Source organism: Bubalus kerabau, chromosome 5, assembly GCF_029407905.1.
Source record: "Bubalus kerabau isolate K-KA32 ecotype Philippines breed swamp buffalo chromosome 5, PCC_UOA_SB_1v2, whole genome shotgun sequence".
NCBI classification, from domain to species: Eukaryota; Metazoa; Chordata; class Mammalia; order Artiodactyla; family Bovidae; genus Bubalus; species Bubalus kerabau.
Window position 1 is genome coordinate 93,833,741 of NC_073628.1, and position 20,334 is coordinate 93,854,074.

At 40.1% G+C, this 20,334-nt stretch overlaps 1 long non-coding RNA gene across 1 annotated transcript; it reads left to right on the forward strand.

Annotated features, from left to right (window-relative positions):
* The first annotated feature begins 10,233 nt into the window (after positions 1 to 10,233).
* Positions 10,234 to 12,430, forward strand: LOC129653018 (uncharacterized). The gene is made up of 2 exons (XR_008714898.1): positions 10,234 to 10,514; positions 11,497 to 12,430. It is a non-coding gene; the product is annotated as an uncharacterized LOC129653018 (long non-coding RNA).
* Positions 12,431 to 20,334: the final 7,904 nt, after the last annotated feature.

Genomic DNA, 20,334 nt, shown 5'->3' on the forward strand with positions numbered 1-20,334 from the left:
TTACTTTTTTTAAGATGGAAAAAAACTTGATGTGTTTATATGCTAACGGGAAAGTGCCAACAGAGCAGAAGGGCAAGTACTGACGATAATAACAGCTGGCACTTATTAAGCACAGCCATGTGCCAGGGGCCAGGTTAAGCGCTTTAGCAGGATTACATCACTAATCTTTCATAACATACTTATAAAGTAGGTACTGTTATTATGATATTTTACAGATGAGAAGAGTGAGACTTTGTCCAAGATCACCCAATGAGGGTGATTTAAACAGAGGGGATCTGATCCACGAGGCTCATGAATGAAGAGGTAGACACCTTCCCTGGTACCAGAGCCAAGCTTCTGTTTAAGAAGCACACAGTAAATACCAAGACATTATTTACATTACTTTGACACTTAATGATACCCCTCAGAGTGGGTAGATAAATACCTCCATCCCAATCCTTATTTTAAAGTGAGAAAATTGAACCTCTGTGGCTAGTGACTTTTTCCAAGTCTTCATCTCTTCTCTTTAAACACACTGTCATGAGTGATGATAAATGTAGGGCTCTACATCCTCACTTCATTATCAGTATTCATTTCCAACAGTTCTCATCCAGGGAAGGGGAATGAGAATTCCTAGCTCAGGAACTGATGTTCTTGGAGCAATAGTTTAGGATAGTTTGGCTGCACTACCTTCTTAAGACGGTTTGACTCAACTGCTGGAATTGAGATGCTCCTGGCAATTGTATCTTTGCTTTTGACAGTGGAATTCTTTATTTGAAATTTATTTTGTTGAGATAACAATGTTGTGTTAATTTTTCCTATACAGCAAAGTGATTCAGTTATATATAGATATATATTCTCCTAATATTCTTTATTTGTGGTTTATCACAGGGTATTGAGTATAGTTCACCTAGCTATACAGTAAGACCTTGTTGTTTATCCACTCTATATATAATAGTTTGCTTCTGCTAATCCCAAACTCCCACTCTACCCCTCCTCCTCTCACCTCTGGCAATCAGTCTGTTCTCTATGCCTGTAAGTCTGTTTCTGTTCATTTGTATCATATTTTAGATTCCACATATAAGTGATTCTAAGACATTTGTCTTTCTTTTTCTGGCTTACTTCACTTAGTATGATAATCTCTACATCCATCCACCAAGGTTGCTGCAAATGACATTATTTCATTCCCTTCTATGGCTGCATAGTATTCCATTGTTTATATATATCACATCTTCTTTATCTATTCATCTGTAGATGGAATTCATAATCTACATTTAATGATACAGATATGGTACTGTTTATAGCACTCATTTCACTCAATAAGGCAACTGCTGCTGCTGCTACTAAGTCACTTCAGTCGTGTCTGACTCTGTGCGACCCCACAGATGGCAGCCCACCAGGCTCCCCTGTCCCTGGGATTCTCCAGGCAAGAACACTGGAGTGGGTTGCCATTTCCTTCTCCAATGCATGAAAGTGAAAAGTGAAAGTGAAGTCGCTCAGTCGTGTCCGACTCTTAGTGACCCCATGGCTAAAGCCTACCAGGGTCCTCCGTCCATGGGATTCCCCAGGCAAGAGGACTGGAGTGGGGTGCCATTGCCTTCTCCACAATAAGGCAACTGATTTTATTTATTTTCTAAAAATTGCAATGCACAGTATATTTCGGTTTAATCATAAAAAGTTTCTGGGAATAATCAATAAGTACTAAATAACCAAAAAAAAGTTGAAAGAGTATAAGAAAGGTAATATAAACTTTTGATGAATGAGAAGCTTAGTGAAAGAAACAGGATCCCGAGTAAAACAGCCTGCATGCTATTAACTTTATATTTAATTGACCAGCAACTAATATCTGAAATGTTTATATTGGTTCCCATTTTCCAAAGCACAATCCCATATATACCTCATTTGGCCTTCACAACAACTGACCTATCAGTTAGGAATACTTTCATCTACAAATAACAGGGAACTTGGCTTGAATAGATGGAGCTTGTTTTTCTCAACAAGAATCTGGGAAGTGGCATTCTAGAACTGGTGTGGAGCCCAACAGTGTCATCAAGGATCCATGTTTCTTTTACCTCCCACTTTACCAGCCTGAAAAAAATGTTGGCCTCTCACCCTCACAATGTGACAGTTCTTCCAGGCATCACATAGTAAGTAGTTCAAGGCTAGAAGGAGGAGGAAGGGAAGGAGCAGGTACCAAGGGCATCTTTGCTTTATTAGAAAAGCATAAACTTTCCCACTGGCCTTTCGTTGGCCAGAACTGTGTCACTCAGCTGTCCCAGCTGCAAAGTGAAAGTGAAAGTCGCTCAGTCGTGTCTGACTCTTTGTGACCTCCATGGACTGTATAGTCCATGGAATTCTCCAGGCCAGAATACTGGAGGAGTGGGTAGCCTATCCCTTCTCCAGGGGATCTTCCCCACCCAGGAATCAAACCAGGGTGTCCAGCATTGCAGGCGGATTCTTTACCAACTGAGCTACTAGGGAAGCCCTGGCTGCAAAGGAGAGTGGGAAATCAATTATTTAGCTTTTCCAGCTCATCTCCAGTGAAGGTGAGCAAGAGTAAAGCATTTTGACAAGAAAGTCTGGTTAGCCAACCAACAGTGTGGGCCACATAGTATTCTGTACAGATGGGAAAGCTAGCATGCATGCTTATCACTCAAGCTGGGGCACAAACTTAGATGGCCTGGTCTCAGCACCTAATTTCCACTGTTCTCCTCAGTCTCTCTAAATTCCTCTTAGGAAGAAGACAATACTTAAAAGTGTAGAGCAACACGGATATATTCTAAACAGATCAAATTCAAACCAGTAGCTTTATATCAATATAGTATATGATACATTTATCATTGTTGCTTAATAGACATCATTATGATTCTCTTTTTATAAATGTGTGTAATAACTAAGGTTTAAAGATAGTGATTGAAGGATTGTTTATAATGGTAAAACACTGGGGGGAATTCCTTAATTTTCTTTTTAAAATTTTTTAATTATTTAAAAAAATTTTTAATTGGAGGATAATTACTTTACAATGTTGTGTTGGTTTCTGCTGTACAACAATGCAAATGAGCCATAAGTATATACAGCCCTTCCCTCTTGAGCCTCCTTCCCACCTTCCCCATCCCCTGGCACAGAGTGCCAGGCTGAGCTCCCTGTGTTATATAGCAGCTTCCCACTAGCTATCTACTTTACACATGGTAGTGTATATATTCGGAGAAGGCAATGGCACCCCACTCCAGTACTCTTGCCTGGAAAATCCCATGGATGGAGGAACCTGGTAGGCTGCAGTCCATGGGATAGCTAAGAGTCGGACACGACTGAGCATCTTCACTTTCTTTTCACTTTCATGCATTGGAGAAGGAAATGGCACCCCACTCCAGTGTTCTTGCCTGGAGAATCCCAGGGACAGAGGAGCCTGGTGGGCTGCTGTCTATGGGATCGCACAGAGTTGGACACGACTGAAGTGACTTAGCAGCAGCAGTGTATATATTGTCAATGCTATTCTCTCAATTTGTCCCACCTTCTCCTTCCCTCACAGTGTTCACAAGTCCATTCTCTATATCTGCATCTTAATTTTCAACAAGGGGGTTGATTGAAAAAAATCGTATACCATAAAGTAAAACAGTCAGGAATAAAGTTTCAGAAGAATATTAATATTTACAATATTTTGTTATATGAAAATTGAATTATGACATTGTATATATAATGTGATGCTAAGTTTATAAACCTATGTTTTATATATAAAAGCTAGACATATACCAAAATGTTTATAGTGATTATATTTAGGTTATGAGATTATATGATACTTTGGTTTTCATTTTTGTATTATTTTGCAATATAATTTAATTTTTAAAAGCCAGGCTATTGAATGTGAATCACTATGTTGTACACCTGAAACTTATATAATATTGTAAATCAACTATTCCTCAATTCTAAAAATATTCTAGACTTAAAAAAGTAAAAGCCAGCCTATTGAAGTATAATTTACACACAGAAAAATTTACTTTTTTTATGTGTATGAGTTTTAACAAGTCAACTGGCATGAATGCTTTTGAGATCATCCATTTTGCTTCATGTATCAGAAGTTTACTCCTTTTTATTATTGAGTAATATTCCACAGTACAGATGTACCATTATATGTTTATCCTTTTACCACCTGGTAGACACTTGGGTTGGAGAAGGCAATGGCACCCCACTCCAGTACTCTTGCCTGGAAAATCCCATGGACGGAGGAGCCTGGTAGGCTGCAGGCCATGGGATCACTAAGAGTCAGACACGACTGAGCGACTTCACTTTCACTTTTCACTTTCATGCGTTGGAGAAGGAAATGGCAACCCATTCCAGTGTTCTTGCCTGGAGAATCCCAGGGACCAGGGAGCTTGGTGGGCTGCCGTCTATGGGGTCGCACAGAGTCGGACACGACTGAAGCGACTTAGCAGCAGCAGCAGCAATTTACAAAAACTGCCATAACAAAAGTACCACAGACTGCGTGGCTTAAACAACAAAAGTGTATGGTTTAACACTGAAAGAATGACAAAAGAAAAAGAAATTCGCCAACTCAAGGAAATGAAAGGAAGCTTGAGTTTGTTTCCTGAGAAGACTTCTGAGGAATTGAAACTGTCTTCCACTTTGTACAGATTTGAGGGTTGAATTGATACTACCTGAGTGGTCCAGAAACCCCGCAAGGTGAGAAATAGTGTAAAAATGGATTCCTCGTAATATTCTTAGAATGCTTGGCAGAAATGTAAAACCAGAAAGCAATTTCTATGGGGTTCCCACAAGAAAAAATATCCCTCCTAAAGATAATTTACCAATCAGTTTTCAGTCCAGTCGTTCAGTCCTGTCCAACTCTTCGCGACCCCATAGACTGCAGCATGCCAGGCTTCCTTGTCCGTCACCAACTCCCAGAGCCTACTCAAACTCGTGTAGGCAGAGCCCACTAGGTCCATGCAGGTGCTGTCAGGTTGTGTGTTGCACACAGCAGGGGCACATGTGCAGTGATGAGAATGAAGCTCTTGGAGCTGTGTGTTGTGGTGGCCCTAGAAATCATCTATCATCAGCAAGAACCAGCAGGCACTGCAACAGGGGGAAGAAAGCCCAAGAACTTCATACTATTGTTTTAAAAAAATATGACTTAACTAAAAATATGTCTTAAAAAACAGGTATTGTAAAAATAATTGAAAACTCAAAAGACTGGAGATCTTAAGAAAATACCAAGTTATTACTTTTTCAAAAAAGAAGAGGCAGATTTGAAAAATAAACATAACCTCTAAAAAAATTACAAATATGGTCAAACTAAAACCTGAAATATATAGGTTAAATAGCAATCAGATATAGATGAAGAGAAAGCTGATGAGCTGGAAAGCAAATTGGAAGATATTCCAAGGTGGGCACCACAGAGAAATAAAGAGATAGAAAATGAAAGTGAAAGTCTGTCAGTTGTGTCTGACTCTTCGCGACCCCATGGATTATACAGTCCGTGGAATTCTCCAGGCCAAAATATTGGAGTGAGTAGTCTTTCCCTTCTCCAGGCGATCTTCCCAAACCAGGGAGCAAACCCAGGTCTCCTGCATTGCAGGCGGATTCTTTACCAGGAGCCACAAGGGAAACCCAAAAATACTGGAGTGGATAGTCTATCCCTTCTCTATCGGATCTTCCCAACCCGGAAATCAAACCAGGATCTCCAGATGTAGCTTCTTAGCAGTTTTTTCATGATAGAATAGAGACTATTATAAGGTAATAATTTCCTTAGTTTTCTTTATTTGGGGAACTAAAAAAAGAAAATAACCTAGAGAAAACATCTCCCAAAGAAATATGGACTAAGAATATCAGATTGCAACCCCATGAAAGGGCCTTTTATTAGAGAATTAGAATTAATAGCATGCTGATTTTTCTTTACATGTAGTTCCTGCATCTTAATGTTTTATTTACTAAACTTTTTATTTTGTATTGGAGTGTAGCTGATGAATGGGCTTCCCAGGTAGCTGAGCTATAAGGAATCTGCCTGAAATGCAGGAGACCTGGGTTGGGAAGATCTCCTGCAGGAGGGCATGGCAACCCACTCCCGTATTCTTGCCTAGAGAATCCCCATGGACAGAGGAGCCTGGCGGGCTTCAGTCCATGAGGTCGCAAAGAGTCAGACATGACTGAGCGACTAAGCACAGCACATAGCTGATGAACAGTGTTGTGATGGTTTCAGGTGGACAGCAAAGGAACTCAGCCATACATATACAGGTGATTAAATGAAGAATATAGTTGCTGTGAATATAGTTGCTATAATTAGGACAGACAGAATTTATATTTAGGCATTTGATATCCAAACTCTAAACGGAAAAAGTTAAAAAAATTTTTATGGGAGAATGGGAGAAATGGTAGTTAAGTGATGATCTCTAATGCTTGGGTTTAATGTGAGAAGAGAGCCTAACCTGTACCTTGGTGAATAAACTTCGTCTTACTCCAAATATTTATATTTATATTAAGCAAAATAGTTACAGGGAAATGGGAAAGTTATGCTCATATTTGTACTTTTTGTTATTAAATCACCCTGATTATTACAGTCACATCTGGAGCAAGTTTACGATTAGGGACCCCTGCCAAACACTGGGATCCAATGTTTACTTGGCAATATCAACTATAATCACAAGCAGAATGCCAAGAAGGAAGTCATCAATCTTTTCAGAACTGACTTGTATTTTCAGTTATTACAGTACAACAAGTATCTGATCACAATTTCCTTCATACATAATATAAACTACTGATGGTTTGACCAAGGCAGGAGATACTTAGGGTGAAGGCTTTTAGTAAGAAACAACATATTTACAGACACAGGACTGGGCTGCTTTTGGAAGTCATCAAGCAACAATGGCCTTCAACCAAGCTTTCTTGGAAACTAAGGAAGGAAGAAATCATTCCAAATCTTAAAAGTAGAATGGTAAAAATGTTAGCAACGTGCTTCTGGAAAAGCTATTTTCTCTCCCCGTCACCTCCCCTCTTAAAGTAGGGCATACTGTTCAGAATTCGAATCTGCTGGCCAAGTTTCTAGGATAAACAAGACTTTGTGGTGCTAGAATGAGCCCTGTCTCGAAAGCTGACTTAGTTTGGAAACAGGGGTAAAGGGAGAGGAAGAGGAGTTCTTAAATGAAAAGGGATATGGAATTTAAAATTAATAATACCTGGATTTCATTCCTGGCACCAGTATTTCTCCAGGCAATTTTGGACAGGTGTTATAAAATCTGAGTCAAGTTGGCTAAGCCCAGACCTGGCTGTAGATCTGAAGAAATCTCAAGTTGAAAGCCATCAAGAAGTGGGACTACGGCTGAGGGTATAGAGAAGAGTTTTAGACAAGAACATAAGCTTTTAGGGAAAGTGGGATAATATATACTTTGGGGAAAGCAGGATAATATATTCTTTTGGGGAAATGTAATCTCTTTAGGAAAGGCATAGGAAAACTTACACTACTTAAGATACAGAATAAGAAAAATGTTCCATTGAATAAATCAGATAGAAGAGTAGGAGGTTAAGTCCCAGCAATGAAAGAGAAGAAAGAAAACGACTGGCATTTTTCGTTGTTGTTGGCTAATATTTGCTTGAAATAGAGGATTTAAAAATTTTTCTTTTAATTCTGCCTTTACAATGATGAAAAGGCCCCTTGATTCAATGGGAGATAAGCAATAAGCATTTCATCTTAAAAAAAGTTAACAGGTTCAGTTTAGTGCTTGTCAGTAAAATTGAAGGTTAAAAGGAAAAAGTTACAAAACCGTGATATTTTCGCCAGCTTTTTAAAATAAAAGAAGCCATTGTTCATTGAGCTACTGTTTTTTAATTAACAAAATTATATTTTTTATAATGCTGAAAAATCTACTTTTTGGCAACCTCTAGGTCCATCCATGATGCTGCAAATGGCATTATTTTCTTTTTAATGTCTGAATAATGGCTGAATAATGTATATATGTACTACAACTTCTTTATCTATTCCTCTGTGGATGAACATTTAGTTTGCTTCCATATTTTGGTTGCTGTAAACAGTGCTGCAATGAACATTGGGGTGCATGTATCCTTTTGGATCATGTTTTTCTCTGGATATATGCCCAGGAATGGGATTACAAGGTCATATGGTAGCTCTCTTTTTATTTCTTAAGGAACCTCCATACTGTTCTCCATAGTGACTACCAATTTAAATTCCCACCAACAGTGTAGGAAGGTTCCAGAAGGTGGAACCACTGGACCGTCAGGGAGGTCGTTAAGATTTGCCTTCTAATTACAGTAGAAATACAGGTAAGTTTATTTTCTTAGTTGACCTTTTCAAGAACAGAGTGTTTGTGACAAAGTGACGAGCATTGAGATGTTGCATATAAAGCTTCTGCACTACTCCTGGCATGGCTTGAGCACTTAAAAAATATTAGCAATGATAACAATGGCCCTGAAGATGACAGAGAGAGAGAAGGGACCGGAGTACGGTGAGAGGAAAGGGAGGAGAAAAGAGAGAGTGAGGGGATGATTAAGACAGAGCATATGCTGTATTTCTCATGCTCAGAAATGTGTGACACTTGAGTGACCCTGGGTCAGAGCCTGTGACCAGGAAGAAGATGGCCGGAAACAGGGCAGTCAGGTGGGCATAAAACAATTTGATGGGTATTTCTTCAAAATATTGGTGTTCTTTGTTACAATGATCTCTAAGGTTTAATTCCTTTACACACAGGGCATTATCTGGTCCCAATTAATAATGACTTGGCTTTGTAGCGGGAAAGAAAAATACCTATCAGACATGTTGGATTTGTTTCCAGGGCAGATTGAAAGTAGATCTAATTATTCACTGATTCAGTTAATGCTTTACACTTCCTCTTAGTATATTTAGATTCTCTTGGTGTCCACACCCATTTTGTATATGGATTCAAAAAACATTTATTGGATGTAAGACACTCAATAAATGTTAATTGCATGTACTTTTTAAATTTTTATTTTATTGGTGAGGACACTGAGGCACAGAGAAATTAAATAATTTGTAAAGATCACAAAGTTATCAAGTAATGAAGTTGAGATTTAACCCTAAGTCAGATCTGTCTGCCTACAGAGCCAGTACATTGAACCACCATATTACAGTTTCTGCATAGGCTATCTTTCCATGTTATTATAATATTTTAGTATTCTTTCTTTGAAAATGCCAGTGATCATACAAAGTTTTTGATGACTACAAAGTAAAACCAAATTCAGTTAGTATGACACACATATGTCATGAATCAAATGCAGAATACATTCAGAAAATTAACTAGAGTTTGCACTGAAGTGTGTGTGCAGTTTAGCAGACTAAAGAATGAGATTAAAAATGACAACATTTTGATAGTTTTATAGATAAAGCTATTTGTTTTACTTTGTTGCAAAGTAATAGACTTAACTGGTAACCCAGTTGGTTTCATAAATATATGGAAGACACAGGGTTTGGGTGAAGAAAATGAATAACTCATAACAAATCTGTTGTTTTGACTAAAAAGGAAAGCAAGTTTATGTCCCACTGAGGAAGTAACAGTAGTTACATGCAGTTTATGAACTTCACTGCAGTGAAGAGTCTTCTGACGCGAATGTTGTCCTGTGCATTTAAAGAAGAGACAGGAGACTCAGAAAATGTAACCAAGTGAGTTAAGCTGTTGGGCTTCCCTGGTGGCTTAGACAGTAAAGAATCTGCCTGGAATGCAGGATACCTGGGTTCAATCCCTAGGTTGGAAGATCCCCTGGAGAAAGAAATGGAAACCCATTCCAGTATTCTTGCCTGGGAAATCCCATGCACAGAGGAGCCTGGCCGGCTACAGTTCATGGGGTTGCAAAGAACTGGACACGACTAAGCGACTGAGCACCCCACTCCAGTACTCTTGCCTGGAAAATCCTATGGACGGAGGAGCCTGGTAGGCTGCAGTCCATGGGGTTGCTAAGAGTCGGACACGACTGAGCGACTTCACTTTCATTTTCACTTTCATGCATTGGAGAAGGAAATGGCAACCCACTCCAGTGTTCTTGCCTGGAGAATCCCAGGGACAGGGGAGCCTGGTGGGCTGCCGTTTCTGGGGTCACACAGAGTTGGACACGACTGAAGTGACTTAGCAGTAGCAGCAGCAGCAAGCGACTGCGCACGCACGCACAAGTTCAGCTAGTTAAATGAGCAGGTGAGTCTGGGATTATCCTCACATGTGAGCACAGGTCTTCCTACCATCCCACAGCTGCTCCTCATGAACTGTGTGCTTAAAACTCAGCACAGGCGAACCACAGCTCCTGAGAGACGGCAGACAGCAAAATTTCTCCTCACACCTCTCTGCTCTCTCTTTTTCTCTATCCCTCCTTTTCAGTCCCTGAAGCCTCTCAGTAGCATCCTGCTGCTCGATTATCAGAGGTCAAGAGTTCACGTGGACTTCCACTTGAGTCACTGAGGTTTGGAGGTACAACCCTTCAGAGAGGTCTAAGCAAGGTGACTCCATCTTGGTTTTGCATCATCCAAAGAGAAGAAAAGGGACTCACAGCATGGCAGCAGGACCTTATCGTCTTGCCAGGCTGTAGATGTGAGTACCACTCTAATGATTTGAAATTGTTGACATATTTTCTTTTCCTTGGTGAATAGCTGTTGCCCTGAACCTTTGAGGGTCCCGCCCTGATCCTGGGCCCAGTCCTCTCAAATACTTTAAAACATTCTGAATTTTTTGAATATATTGCTCAGGCTAGTGTGTTTAATTCTTTTAGCTAATGACCAAGTTCTAATAAAATAAATTTCCATGAGCTTTTCAGATCACACCAAGGTGAGTGGAATATTAAGACAAACTTGCCAGTCACGTAGGATAAATGGCTAGTAACTAATGGGTATTGGTTTCAGAGGAGTGGGGTAGAAATATGGCAGTAAATTCTCTGCACTTTGACATTGACGAGGATCATTGCCACTCCTCATCTGTGCTCCAAAGGGCAAGGTGAGTGGAAAGATGAGAAAGGAGAGTGCCTGGCTACACAGATTAGTGTTCAATACGTATCTGTGACTAAATACTGGACTGCATGACAAGTAGAAGAACCACCTCAGGATATTTGCTTTTATGAGGGTTAAACAAGATAATTAATCGATTATCATGCAACAAATGTGAAGCAATTGCTCTATGTCAGAACTAAAATCAAACTGTAATTTTGGTGATTCTGGACACAAGAGAAAAGCTCTTATAATTTGCATTTAAAACTTGCAATGCACATAGAGAATAGACTTGTGGAGATAGTGGGGGAAAGAGAGGGAGGGACGAATTGAAAGAGTAACATTGAAACATAGACATTACTATATGTAAAATGGATAGCCAGTGGTTTGTGAGTACCACTCGATTGATTTGAAATTGTTGACATATTTTCTTGGCTGCACCAATTTACATTCCAACCAGCATTGTACAAGGATTCTTTTTCTCCACATCCTTGCCAATATTTCTTACTTGTGGTCATTTTAATAGCCATTCTGACAGATGCAAGGTGATGTATCATTTGGTTTTGATTTACGTATCTCTGATTATTCTGAAGGAGATCAGCCCTGGGATTTCTTTGGAGGGAATGATGCTGAAGCTGAAACTCCAGTACTTTGGCCACCTCATGTGAAGAGTTGACTCGTTGGAAAAGACTCTGATGCTGGGAGGGATTGGGGGCAGGAGGAGAAGGGGATGACAGAGGATGAGATGGCTGGATGGCATCACTGATTCGATGGACGTGAGTCTGAGTGAACTCCAGGAGTTGGTCATGGACAGGGAGGCCTGGCGTGCTGCGATTCATGGGGTCGCAAAGAGTCGGACACGACTGAGTGACTGAACTGAATTGATTAGAGATGTTGAGCATCTTTTTATGTGCCTGCTGGTCGTCTGCATGTCTTCTTTGGAAAAATGTCTGTTCAGGTCTTCTGCTCATTTTTTAGTCAGGTTGTTTGGTCTGCTATACAAAATCTTTTAAATTTAATTAGGTCCTACTTGCTTGTTTTGCTTCTGTCCCTTGGCCTTAGCAGACAAATCTAAAAAAATGTTGCTATAATTTATCCAAATCATTCTGCTTATATTTTCTCCTAGAAGTTATATGGTTTCTGGTATTACATTTAGGTCTTTAATTCATATTGAGTTTAGCTTTGTATATGGTGTGAGAAAATGTTCTAATTTCAATCTTTTACATGTAGCTGTCCAGTTTTCCCAGCACGACTTATTGAAGAAACGGTCTTTTCTCCATAGTAAACTCGTGCCTCCTTTGTCATAGATAAATTGACCATAAGTTCATGGATTTATTTCAGGACTTTCTATTCTGTTCCATTGTTCTGTATCTGTTTTGATTACTGTAACTTTGTACTATAATCTGAAGTCAGGGAACATGGTATCTCCCTCCAGCTGTGTTCTTTTTTTCTCAGAATTGCTTTGGCTATTCAGAGTCTTTTGTGTTTCTGTACAAATTAAAAACATTTGTTCTTGTTTTGTGAAAATGCCACTGGTATTTTGACAGGGATTTCGTTGAATCTGTAGATTGCCTTGGGAAGTATGGTTATTTTAACAAGATTAATTCTTCCAATATAAGAACACAGTACATCTTTCCATCTATTTGTGTCATCTTCAATTTCTTTCATTAGTGTATTATTGTTTTCCAAGGAGGTCTTTCACCTCCTCAGACTTATTCCTAGATATTTTACTCTTTTTAATGTGATGGTAAATGCCATTGTTTCTTTACTTTCTTCTTTCTGATAGTTTGTTGTTAGTGTATGGAAATGTGACACATTTCTGTGCATTAACTTTGTATCCTGCAACTCTTATCAAATTCATTGAACTCTAGTAGTGTTTTGGTGGCATCTTTAGGATTTTATGTATATGCAAAAAGTGACAGTTTTCCTTCTTCCTTGTTAATTTGGATTCCTTTTATTTGTTCTCTGCTGTGACTAGAATTTCCAGGACTATGTTGAATAAAAGTGGTAAGAGTGGGCATCCTTGTCTTGTTCCTGATCTTAGAGGAAGTCCTTTCAGCTTTTCACCACTGAGTATAATGTTAGCTCTAGGATTAACATATATGGCTTCTTATTATGTTGAGGTACGTTCCCCTGTACCCACTTGTTGAGTACAGTGGATCCAACATCCAATAAATGGATGTTGAATTTTGTCAAAAGTCTTTGTGTCTATTGAGATGACCATATGGTTTTTATTCAATTTGTCAATGTGGTTTATCACATTGATTGATTTGTGAATATTAAAAAATCTTCTCATCCTTGGAATAAATCCCACTTGATTACAATTATGATCCTTTTAATGTATTGTTGAATTTGACTTGCTGATATTTCAGGATTCTTATGTCTATGTTCGTCAGTGATACTGGACTGTAATGTGTGTGTGTGTGTGTGTGTGTGTGTGTGTGAGACCTTTGCCCCGTTTTGGTATCAGGGTGATTCTGGCCTCATAGAGGGAGTATGGAAATGTTCCTTCCTCTGCAACTTTTTAAAATGGTTTGAGAACTGATATTAATGCCTCTCTAAACATTTCATAGAATTCAGCTGTGAAGCTCTCTGGCCCTGCACTTTGCTTTTGGGGAGAGTTTAAATTAACAATTTAGTTTTATTAATGGTAATTGGTTTGTTCATATTATCTGTTTCTTCCTGGCTCAGTCTTGGGAGATTGTACCTTTCTAAGAATTTGCCCATTTCTTTCAGGTTGCTCATTTTACTGGCATATAATTGTTCATAGTAATCTTATGATCCGTTGCATTTCTGATGTATCTGTAACTTTTTAATTTCTGATTTTATTTATTTTTAAAACTTTTTATTTATATTTTTTGGCAGCGCTGGGTAGTTCTTCATTACTGCACACGGGCTTTCTCTAATTGTGGTGAGTGGGCGCCTACTCTTTGTTGTGGTGTGCAGTCTTCTCATTGTGGCGGCTTCTCTCCTTTAAGATCATGAGCCCTAGGCAAGTGGGCTCAGTAGTTGCAGCTCACAGGCTCTAAGTGCAGGCTCAGTAGTTGTGGCACACAGGCTTAGTTGTTCCGCAGCATGTGAGATCTTTCCGGATCAGGGATCAAACCTGGGTTTCCCACATTGGCAGGCAGATTCTTAACCACTGGACCACCAGGGAAATCTCTAGGTTCTAGTTTTATTGATTTGGGCCCTCTCACTGTTTTTCTTAATGAGTATGGCTAAAGGTTTATCAGTTTTATCTTTTCAAAGAAGCAGCTCTTAGTTTCATTGATCTTTTCTATTGCTTTTAAAAATTTCTAATTTATTTCTGCTCTGCTTTTTATGATTTCTTTCCTTCTACTAATTTTGGGTTTCATTTGTCCTATTCCTAGTTCACTTAGGTGTAAGACTAGGTTGTTTTCTTCAGAATTTTGTTTCCTGAAGTAGGAGTATATCATTACAGAATTTCCTCTTACAACTGCTTTTGTTGAGTCCCATAGGTTTTGGACCATTGTGTTAATTCTTTTTGTCTCTGGTATTTTTTGATTTGGTTTCTTCATTGATCCATTGGTTGTTTAGTAGAATATTGTTTAGCCTATGTGTGTTTATGCTTTTGGCAGTCCTTTCCTTGTAGTTGATTTCCAGTCTCATTGTGTTGTGGTTGGTCGAGATGAATGATTTCTATTTTCAGAAAGTTACTGAAACTTGTTTTGTGGCCTAACATAAGATTCATCCTGCAAAATGTTCCATGTGCTTTGAAAAGAATGTGTATTCTGCAGCTTTTGGATGCAATATTATATATATATATATTATAATATATAATTATATATTATTATATATATATATATATATATATATATAAGTCCATTTGGTGTAATGTCTCATTTAAGACCAGTTTCCTTATTCTTTTATTTTTGTCTGGATGATCTAGTCATTGATGTGCACTCTGCTCTGCTCTGGTCACCAGAGCTATATGCTCTAAAGGTGCCCGCTGTGGGCTGCATGGATCCTTCTCTTGTGGCATGCTGACTACTGTGGGTGATCTGGTAGGCGTGGTTGGCTCCCAGACCAGTTGGTTGCAGGCCCTGCCTTGTGCAGGGGGTGCAGCTACTGACTGGCAGGGCCAGGTCACAAGGTGGCTGGCTGTGGAATCTTGGTTGGGTACGGGGCTAGTGCTGCCCTGCTGGTGGAGATAACTGGGTTCTGAAGTATGTAGGTGCAAGGCCAGTGTTCCTATATCTAGTGTCATCCTGCTAATGGTTAGGGCTGGTTCCTGACATGGCTAGCTGTGGGTTTTGGGGTGTCTCAAAGCTGGCGTTGGCCCACTAATGAGTAGGGCTGCATCCTGGAGCAGCTGGCTGAAGGCTCCAAGGTGTCTTAGAGCTGGTTTGACCTGATGGTGGGTGGGGCTGCAGTCTGGGGAGCCCTCAGGTGGGTGCTGACCTGCTGGTGTGAGCTGGGTCCTGCCATGCCAAGCTGCAGGGCTATGGTGGTCTTGGGGCTGGTGTTCCCTTGTTGGTGGGTGGGGCTAGGGCCCAGGGGTCTGGTTCCTGCCCACTGGTGTATGATGTTGTTCCTGAGGCTAGTGCTGGCTTACTGGTGGGCACAGCCATGTCCTGTGGTCTCCTGCCAATGCATTTTGGGTGGGGGACTGGGTCCTGCGCCCTCTGCCCTCTGGTGGGCAGCATTGTGTCCTAGACAGGCTGTGGGCTCAGGGAGTCTTAAGGTAGTTTCCTGCTGGTAGGTGGAGTTGTGTGCGCACCTGGCTAATTGCTTGGCCTGAGGTCTCCCGGTACTGGCGCCAGCAGGCTGGTGGGCAAGGCCAGGTCCCGGTGTCAATAGGCTAGAGGGGAGACTCCAAAATGGCGCTTGCCAGCACTAGTGTTCTCGTGTTAGAGCCAGCGGCCAAAAATGGGTACTGCCAACGTCTGTGTCCCCAAGGGGAGCTCCAGTAGTGTCTCCCACCTCTCCAGAAGGCTCACCCAGATAAGCAGGGAGGTCTGACCCAGGTTCCTATCAAATGACTTCTGCCCTGGATCCCAAAGCATGTGAGATTTGTTTGTGTTCTTTAAGGGTGGAGACCTTATTTCCCACAAGCCTCTGGTTTTCCCAAATGTCAACCCTACTGGCCCTCAAAGCCAAGCATTTGGAGGCTCATCTTCCTGGTGCAGAACTCATGGACTGAGAAGCACAATATGGGGCTCAGACCCATCACTCCTTGGGAGGAACCTCTGTGGTTTTAATTATCCTCTTGTTTGTGGGTCGCCTACCCAGGGGTGTGGGTCTCAGCTTACTGCAATTCTTCCCCTCCTACCCGTCTCGTTGTGGTTCCTTCTTTATAACTTTTCTTGGAGATGGTCTTTTCTGCTAGATCAACAGTTACTCTGTAAATACTTGTGGTTTTGATGTGCCTATGAGTGGAGGTGAGCTCAGGGTTTTCCTACTCTGCCATCTCAGCCGAGGTCCTCTAGAATACTGGATAAAGTCTGTATTCAGAAGTCAAGCAGGAGACATAAACTTGGGATTCATCAGTACATAAATGTTATCCAAATTATGAGATTAGATAAGATTACCTAAGGGCATATATGTGGTTCAGACCAAGAATGAATCCCGGAGCAGTCCAATGTTAAAAGTTGGGAAGAGGATGAACAGTGAGGTAAGAACAAATCAAGCCCAGGTAGGAAGCATTAATGAGAAAAGAGCCATCAGCTGCATCATCAAACCCTGCTGACGTGCAGGGAAGAGGGCTGAGAGTGGACCTTCTACTTTAGCAATGCAGAGGTCACTGGTGATCCTGACAAGAGCTTAAGTTAGGAGGCAAAAACTCTACTGAAGTATTTAAGAGAATGAGTGAAAAAGAACTAGAAATCACAAGCATAGATATTCTTTCAAAGATGATTGCTAGAAAGAGAAGCAAAGATAGTGCAGGCTAACTGTGGAGAGGTGTTTTTGTATGTTACAGGGGATTCCAGGAGGATGTGTTCATAGGCTCCATGTGCATCTTCTTACACATCCTTAGACAAGATCCAGTCTTTTTACTCAATACACATGGTGAGTGCACTGCGCCTGGCCCTGCTCAGTTATGCATCTGGCATCTAGTCAAACCTCTTCTTACACCTGCAGCTGAAAAGCAAAGTGCTGCTCACTGCTCCACAGAAGTTTCCAGCATTGGATAGGTATTCATAAAGTGTGACTGTTGGATTCAGGGAGGATCTGACCTCCCTGCCTGGTTCTCTCATACAATGACTGGTTGGATTACATTAAATACCATCATTCTCAGAATGCACAAACCCGAGTTCTTCCCATCTCCATTCCTGAGCACAGTCCTCTTTTAGTAGAGACTATACATTTCTGGGTACAATGTTCCCCCAATATCACCCCCTCCCACACCTTTCTTGAGTATTAAAGAAACAAACTTTAGTTTCTGGGTGGAGGGAGGTTGAAGAGAATGAACACTGCTCCAGTTGCCTCTAAAAGCAGCTTATGCAGCTGAGGGGTGGGTGCAGGTTTTCTGATTGGAACACCTAAGTGTAAGTGCAAAAGAAATTTGTCCCCCTGTCGTCTATTTCAAAAGCATGAGTATTCCAATTGTTCTTTCTGCAGTTGAGACTCAGTAATTTTACACTAAGACATTCTTACCAGATTCTGTCAACAGATTGGGGACTGGCATGGTTTTTGGTGACAGGACATCTTCTATTTATTTTTCCTTCATGTACCTTATTGGAAAACTGGGATGGACTAAACCAGGGTGAAAGTGAAAGTCCCTCAGTCGTGTCTGACTCTTTGTGACCCATGGACTATACAGTCCATGGAATTCTCCAGACCAGAATACTGGAGTGGGTAGCCATTCCCTTCTCCAGGGGATCTTCCCAACCCAGGGGTCGAACCCAAGCCTCACACATTGCAGGTAGATTATTAACCAGCTGAATCACCAGGGAAGCCCAAATCAGGTAAGCCAGATGGTATTTCAAATAAGTTACGCTATGAAGTTAAGGCAACAGGTAACAGACTGAATAAGCCCAAAAGTGCTTAATTTTGTTTTCTATGAAATAGTTTATTTTACTGTTTACTATGGAGGGGCTACAAATACGTATCTGACAGGAACACCGAGGACTAAGATTTGCAACACTGGTGAAAATGGATATGAAGACTTGAGAGTCTACAGCACAGGGTGCACGCCATTTACATTGCTCATCTCCCACCATACGTCTGAAAACATCAAAGGCACTTATCAAAACGATTAAATAAAGGAGTGTGGAATTTAAAACAATGACACATACCCCAGGCAGAAGATCAAGTGCTTGAGTTTTCTTCGAGTCTTATTTCTGACATTTGACTGATTTATGCAATTTACTTTGTAGCCCTAAAATATTTAATAGACGGTCTTATTTCAAGACCTTTTCAAATGAAAAGAACCTAATGAAATAATGTAAAATCAAAATTTTTCTTTACCCATTATAAAAGAGCACTACTATCTCCTGGTAAAGGCAAAAGACCCACAGTTATGTCAGTCGTGTCACCTCTGCAGGGAGGGCCATGGACGTTGACGCTTTATGAACGAGCACACCGGTGTGTCTGTGATTTCCTAGGCACATTCATCTAGCCAGGTGCACGGCACTGGGCTTGCTGCTGTGGGGACACAAGTACGATGTGATCTGTGCTTTCCCAAGCTTACGTTTATCCCCCTCAACTGAGTTGGTCATGCTTTCCCTTCAATTCCTACTGACCTGTTCCAAGCAGCTTCTTAAAACAGGAGCCAGAATAAAAAGATTGTGTCCCCTATGGTTCCATTTGTCTACAATATGGGAAAAACAGTGGATGGCTTGAGAAGCAGGGCACCTTCCAGCTCCTTCTGACTCAGTATCTTCACATAGCCTTGTGGCAACTTCCTACACAAATATGAGTATTCTACCGCATTCTAAAACAAAAGTGTATAAATGCTTTTCGACCGATTTATGTTCTAACTCCTCACTCACAGAAAATAAAATTGACTTCAATGACTCCTATCACATTTCCACATGAAAACATATAATCAGACTAAGAGGAGAGTTGCTTTTCCTAGACTTAGGAATACTGACTCAATACAGTTAGCTTCTAATGGCACTCATTCTCAACATGAGAAAACAATTTCTAGCATATTTTTTAATCATAGTATGCATACACATAAGTGTAGAGAGTGTGGATAAAAATGCTGACGGGCCATCAAGCATGTTTAAGAGTGTACTGATAATGAGAAACTTCATTTTTTTTCCTTCTCAGTTTGTATATGTATAATCATTTCCAGGATACCCACATGTCATACAAAATTGAAAGATGTCCAATTCTGCTATAAGAAAATGCTGAAGTTATAATTTTTTAATGCAGAGTAACTGCACATAAAGACTATATAGAAGCCATCCACAGGAGTGCTAGCAGAAGGTATTTCTGAATTTAACGTGTACTATTACCTATCCTCCTCCATTTTATAATGTTCCATTCTCAATACTGAACTTTTCTTTAGTCAAGAAATCCCTAAGTTTATAAAAACCTGAGGGTGATTTCCAGTGAGCTTTATCAGGATAGAGGAGCAAAAAGACCGCAGGTATTACTGGATCATATCTGTAGGAAAAACTAATTAATCAGCATTATCACAAAACTAATGTAGGGCAACATGTTTCAGTAGTTAAACCACAAGGGTCTGTTTCCGGCATTATAAAAGGGGTGACCTGATTTCACTGGGGTATCAACTGGTATTTACAAAGCTACTTGGAATTTTCCTGTTCCTCTTCATTAAGTAATGAGAGTTTTGATGATGGGGAAACTTCATTTTTCAAATGTAGGATGATTTGAGCTGAAGGAGAAAAAGAATGATTAAGGGAGGGAAGGAAGGCAGGCCTGGCATCAATTTGAACACATTTTTCTTGTTCCTAAGGCGCATGTCTCCAAGGTTATGATAATAAAATCATAAACATGTCAGTCACTTTAAGGGTCTTAGTACTAACGAAGACTGAGAAGGATAAAATGATAAACTGAGCTACCACTAAACAGGCTACCACTAACAGATCCCTAACAGAGTAACATATCCACCACCAGTATTCTCAGCAGCAATATATTTAAATACAAAGAGAACTACATATATATGGTATTATCATATAAATATTTCCTTTTATTTTTTCATTTTTAAAAGTTTTAAAAATTGTTTTTATTTCTTTAAAAGCATACTTTATTAAAGAAACACTGGAAATGTGGATTCTTTTTGAGAAATAATCATCTTCACTGATAGATGATATGAAGAAACCAAATTTCTATACTAACCAATAGAAAATTAACCATTGGTGAGTCTAGTTTCAATCCCGAATGAAGGACACACAGAATAAACATGTTAGGACTGATTCTGTACACTCAGTTAAAACATTTCCATTCCTGAACTACATTAGCTACTGAAATTCTAAAAATGCTCATTCTCCTGGGTA